Source organism: Patagioenas fasciata, chromosome 4, assembly GCF_037038585.1.
Source record: "Patagioenas fasciata isolate bPatFas1 chromosome 4, bPatFas1.hap1, whole genome shotgun sequence".
NCBI classification, from domain to species: Eukaryota; Metazoa; Chordata; class Aves; order Columbiformes; family Columbidae; genus Patagioenas; species Patagioenas fasciata.
In genome coordinates, this window is record NC_092523.1 from 77,608,034 (window position 1) to 77,614,288 (window position 6,255).

Genomic DNA, 6,255 nt, shown 5'->3' on the forward strand with positions numbered 1-6,255 from the left:
GGACTCAGATTGAACACGGTAAATCTGACTGTTCCAAGTGAATTCTTACGGCATGTAATTTTAGAGTTGAAATAACTACTTTTACTTCCCCAAGTCCTTCATCTCGTGTTCTTACTGTCTGGTCATATTATCAATATGTTTAATAACAATCCCTTTCATCTGTAGTAATAAAACTGTATTTTCATGTCAAATTATCTTATTCCAGAGAATAATTATGACTTTAAATGTATTACGTAACAGGGGTCTAAAGTTTTACTTACTCTTTTTATGTTTTGTTTTTATAGATATTTGGACTTACATTGAGTCAAATCATCAGTACAAGTGAACTGCTATGCATCTGAGGAAACTATGGAGGTGAGTCTATACAAATCAGTTAAGGATCTGGCCTTTTCTTCTGCATTTTAACATCGCTGACTTCACAAATGTACATCAGCTGACACACACGTGCACACACACAAATGCTTGCTGTGCTTTCACAGTGCAAGGCTGATGTGCTTTGACAGCATCATTTTCAACAATGGCATATGTGTAACTCTGCCTGTTTATTTCTTTCCGTTTGATTTTGGATTTACTCAGAATCCAGCCCTTGCCCTGCTCCTGTTGGAAATCTCAGGATTTTCTGGTTTTGGTATAATCTACAGGATGAGCTACAACAAAGCATGAGGAAGAGCTTAACAAATGAATAATAATTAGAAAACACACCAAGAAACAGCATGTGGACAAATCCCAAAACAATAATTAATTGAAAGGGATTCTGTGTTTATTTTGATAGCCACATCCATTAGCTTTTGGGGATGAGGAGTTTAAATTCCAACAGATGCCCTGGAAAGCTCAGAGACTGGGGGATTATTTGAAGTACAGCAACAGGCGACTGTTGTACTAAATGGCCATCAGAGTGATTTATTACAGACTGAGCTGTGAGGTACAAATAACCTTAGAGTGTTACGAGAGACAGAGATATCGGAGAAACGCTTATCTTAGTGCCTCCCTAGACCACCCTCAACAGCTTTTCCAAGCACACCCCTGGACTTACGTAGCAACATCCCCCTTCATCTGGGTGCAAAGCCATGCAGTCAGCTCCCTTTGCACACACTCGTACAAATGCGCTGTTTGTCCGCTGAGTTTTGTGGTACACCTGGGCTAACATCAGAAGAGGTCTTCAAGTGCAACCCTGCAATACAGGTAGTATCACACTTTTAATTCCAAAAGCACTTCAAAAGATTAAAAGCAAAGGATTCCCTTCCTGGGGTTTGGGAGACATGACCCATTCATTTTACTCTTGATGCTTAAAGCCAGGAGTGGTGCAAAGAACCTGACACTAGCCATATATTGTATTATGGCACTGTCACCTTACTCTGAGTGACAAGGTAACATCCACACACTGGTGGGGTTTCTGGACAAATACACCTACAGCATTCTCTGACCATTAAACAGTTTTTGTCGTATGATTAATCTCTGATTCTTTACAGCCCCATCAAACAGAGAAAACAGGATCACGTTGGTATTGCACCTGTATAACTCAAACCTGCTTTATTAAGACTGCAGTACCATAACTTCTGAAATCTTTGCCAGCTGTCACCTAATAATATCAGCTTCCACACCTCATAAATTCAAATCAACAAACTACTACTTCTAAACTTCTAGAAGATAAAAGTAGAGAAAGAAGCACAAAACCTGGCACTTTTTTTTTTTTTCCTAATATTTGTTGCCTAGGTTTTCAGAAAACCCAGATGAAAGAGTTTCCTTAAGAATGCACTTCAATTTACATAGTCAGTCATGTAAGTTTACAAACGCAGCCTGCTCGATTACTGCCTGTATGAATCTGTGTAGGCTCCAGTCCCTTGGCAGGTTTCCAGTGGAGCCCTTGATGTCACGCTTTTCTCCTGCAAAGTGTTATATAAAATTATATATATATATATATATATATGTGTATATATATATATATATTATAACCCGCTGTATGTGTTTCTGACTCCAGGAGGCGGCTGTGGACACCGAGCCAGTTCCACCTCCAGAGAGAGCCCAGACTCACCTGCTGGGCTTCACCTCTTGTTCCTCCCCAAAATAAATCAAACATCCTGTAACATCCTACCAAGGAGCACCATCACTAACATGCAGACAGTGCTTGCCTAATTACCTGTCAACACGTCTATGTGTTTCATTTTTTCTGCTCATATGGGAGAAATACTTGTGGCAGTTTTGGTGGTACAGCACTGGGTGCTGGAGTGAGACCCTCTCTCCAGAGTCATTCCCGCTGGTCACTCAACAGACACCACAAGGCAACATCATTCGGCTATTTCTGACCTGTGATTAATTGCTACTTGCAACCCTATTTGCACCATTATCCATCTCGTGAATCATCTGGCCCCTGTTGCAAGATACCTGCAGATGTATTAATAAACCATTCTAATAGAGCTGTACATATTAAATACACAACAGAAGCAGCTGGTTGGTGTTTGTTGTGAGCTTTCTATTTTTCCCTAACGTTTCAGCCACCATAATTTAAAATCCTAAGCCAGCTCCTTCAAGGAAAAGAACAGGTTTTTTACCCACAAAACAAAATAAATTAATCCTTCATAGAAAAAAAAGCTGTCATTGAAAATTAAGTTATAATCAGCATAAATGTCATTTTCCTCCTTGGAGTGGAAACTTTAGGTTTAGCCCTTGAACAGCAGCACTGTCAGTTCATCTTATTATAAAATACCCCCCTGACAGCTCTCATATTAATTGCACCAGATTGCTTGCAGTGTGCTCATTTGTTTGTTTGTTTTCTCTTAACTAAGAACAATTTGAATGACTTCCAGAAAACTTGCTTTCAGACTCAAATATGGTTAGAGGGAAACTAAATATATCTTAAAAGACTTTAAATCGTAGACTCTTAATTATCAAATTAGTGCTCTTTGGGATACTGTTTATGAATTTCTCGAAGTGGGTCTATAGACGTAAAGCCATATAAATCAACAGATATAGGAAAATTTGGCTGTACACAAAGAAATAGAATAAACATTTTCTTTTCTATAGACCTATTGAAATCTATTCTGATTTTGAAATTTCTGCTGTTTAAATGAGTGGTTTTAAGCTCAGACCATTTCTGAACAAAAATTATTGAAAACTGACAGTTTCAAATATGTGACACCATATGTTAAACTGGGATTAACAAAGTCACTTAAGGGATTCCTCTAAGTCAAATCAACTCTTTTTTTAAAGCACTTGACTGCATCAGGCTCTTCTGAAATCTGAATCTTTATATATTTAGCTGAACTAGTTGTCACAAAAGTTCAGTTCTAAGGTTACTCCATTATGTTAACAAATTAAAGTTAATTTGCACATTTTATTTCTGTTTATCTCACTTGATAGTTACTGTATTGAAGGTTAATGTCTGATAACTTGTTCTCTTACCTGTATAAGTCAAATAAATCACCGATAGATGTCAGTGGTTCTAAAAGACGGACATATAGCCATGTATATGGATCTGCACCATCCTGCACAGTCATCTGGGTTGCCCAGGCCAAGGATTCAACCACATCCTCATCCAGGAGAGCTCTGCCAGCTGCACAAGAAGGCTCAGGAACTATAATATAAAACCAAAAACAAAATAGTAATATACACTACAATATAAAAACAAAATACCATCTTTAGAGTCCATCTGGGAGTCAAAAAGAAAAAACAACAAAAAACCCCAAACCCACAAACCACCCTCCCCCCAAAAAAAACCAACCCAACCAACAAAACAAACCACAGCCTCCTAAACTACTTTATTTCCAGCTTGACTGAATGGCTCTTTCAATTTACTTATCTCACCTGATAGCTACTGATCTAGTTATACCAACATGCAGAACAGAATTGAGAGATTTAAGAAAAAAGCACGGGCATGGGATTAAAAACAATGTATAAGTCTGAAAAGCTGAAAACTGAATAAGCCATTTGTGGTATTTTGGAGCTGAAGTAGGGAATAAAAAAGCTATTTGTGGCAAATAAAAAAGTAAACCTAAAGTGCTACCTGGGGCAAGTAGCAAGTATTTGAAAGTATTTAAAGCCAACAAAATTAAACCTACCTCTTTTATAAGCTCAGCTGCACTTCTTAAAGTCCACAGAACGTGATCTTGCAGGTTTAAAGGTGACTTGGTGGAAGTGTCTCAACCTGCACAAAGATCCTAGGAAAAAGAAATGCACTACACAGATTTGACCACTTTACATTTGACTAAAAACCATGAGCGATCATAAGGAACTAGTAGATGAGTAGTGGAATAAATAGCAATATTTCTATATATCCAAGGATAACCCCGTTTATCAAAGTCATCAGTGTTCAGGCTTTGGACATTCCCAAAAAGCTAATTTTTGGGGATAAAAGTAGCAGCTGCCCCAAGCGCTCCAAGTAAATCAAATATGTCCTTTTTTGCACCCTACACTCAGTATCTCAGTCCTGAACGCTTTTAGCTCTTATTTGAGTACCTTTAATCAGAACTCTCTATTATGATCATCAAGAGCAATACACAGCAGAGCACGTCGGCTCAGTAGAACCCGTTGATGTTGGTGGTTGTGATGCGGGACAGGACAACCCGTGTTACCTACCCATTGCTCCATGCTCCTCTGAAAACATGCGCCAGCCCAATTCCTGAGTTTTCTGAAAACCTTTTTACTCCTTTCTCTCCCCTGTGAACACGCTGGTGTTCCCCAGAAACACGTGCTCAATGTGGTTCCCATTACTCAATGTATATTTGTCTTCTCTGTCTAGTGAGTTCAGATTTACGGCCTCCCACACCTCATCTCTGCCTGTTTCAGTGATTGCACTTCAGAGGGCCAGGCTGGATGTGAACCATAATCCCAGAGGTAGAAAACCAATGCTTTACACTCAAAATCTGTTGTCATCTTTGTCCCAATACAGTGGATGAAAGGATGCAAACCAGAATCACTTCTGAGCCAGACAACTGTAAAAAGTCCTTGCTAGAGATACACCGAAGCCAATTTAGTGGGTGAATTGCACTTCCGACACTTGTCAGTAATGTACATGGCCATCTAGTGAAATGAGCTTACATTTTTCTCAAAGTAGAAAAGCACTTGAAACACATTTCTGAAGTACAAGGATGAAGTGAAGAAGAAAAAAAACATATATGCATACTAAAGAGACATAAATGACATAAAAGAATGCCTCTCTTCTTCCAGACAGATACAGAATGTACATTTAACCAAACAATATAGTGACTACGAACTTTATTTTCCTCTGTCTAAACCATTTTAGAATAGTCTGCACAGTGCTGCGAAAAAAATGAGGCACCCTCCTTTCTTCTAACAGTTCTCTATAGACACAGTAGGTTTAGCTTTTTTTTTCCCCATACAACTATGACTTACATGTACTGACACTCATTAAAGATAATTGAGCTAAGTCAATTTGTTATCCAAATAATATTTCGGTAACTATGTCCTAAACATGAAAATGCATCCCATCACTCCAGTGCAGCTTTGGAAACCAACCTGAAATGATTTATTCCTCCCCAGCTGTGCTGCTAGAGGTGGCTGCAAACAGAGCAGCATACAGTTACCTTTGTGTTCTTAAGGATACAGGGGATGTGAGCTGACAGAGCATTTGTGGGGCTTGCAAGGTCATGCCAGTTAATTAGGAGTAGTTCACACTAATATGGGGCACATTAAGCAAGTGACTTCTTAATGTGACACATTCCGGTAGTATTTGATAGTTGATTAAAGTGGCTATCATCAATATCCCTTGATCAACCTTCCTTTCTAGTAGACATTGCATTTTATATGTACATTAATGTGAAATGTTTCAAGGAAGATAAGCAGTGTAATTAAGCATCATATTACAAGTAGAATATAATTTGCATTTCTCTTAAGATATGTAACTCTAATCAGTTCAGTCACTGATTCAAATTTTCTAAAAACTGTAAATGTTTATCAAAATAATAAGTTCCCCATGATATATTGGTTGTGCTCAACTACCTCAAAGGACTTCAACATGGAAGGAAAAGATCTCACTCCCTCTGTAGTTGGGAAATCCCTGAGAAACTGAAAGACAGCCACTTCCCCATGATCACACCCTTCCAAGCAGAAGGAAATCTTGGAACCTAACAAGTGATATAGTTCAAAGATGATGAACTAATTCTTTGTCTTTTTTTCCCCTTTTTGGGATCTGACACAGCTTAGAAAGTCCTTCAAAGCCTCTGAAAGTCATGGCTCAAACCAGTATTACAAGTAACTCAGAGACACTACTGTACAGTTTTTGATCTTCTTGCCAGAAGC

The 6,255-nt window shown here is 38.5% G+C and overlaps 1 long non-coding RNA gene across 1 annotated transcript; it reads right to left on the reverse strand.

The window, feature by feature from the left end:
• Positions 1–1,050: 1,050 nt before the first annotated feature.
• LOC139827860 (uncharacterized) lies at positions 1,051–4,136 on the reverse strand. The gene is made up of 3 exons (XR_011738950.1): positions 4,056–4,136; positions 3,400–3,571; positions 1,051–1,171 (listed from the first exon to the last, which is right to left on the reverse strand). It is a non-coding gene; the product is annotated as an uncharacterized lncRNA (long non-coding RNA).
• Positions 4,137–6,255: the final 2,119 nt, after the last annotated feature.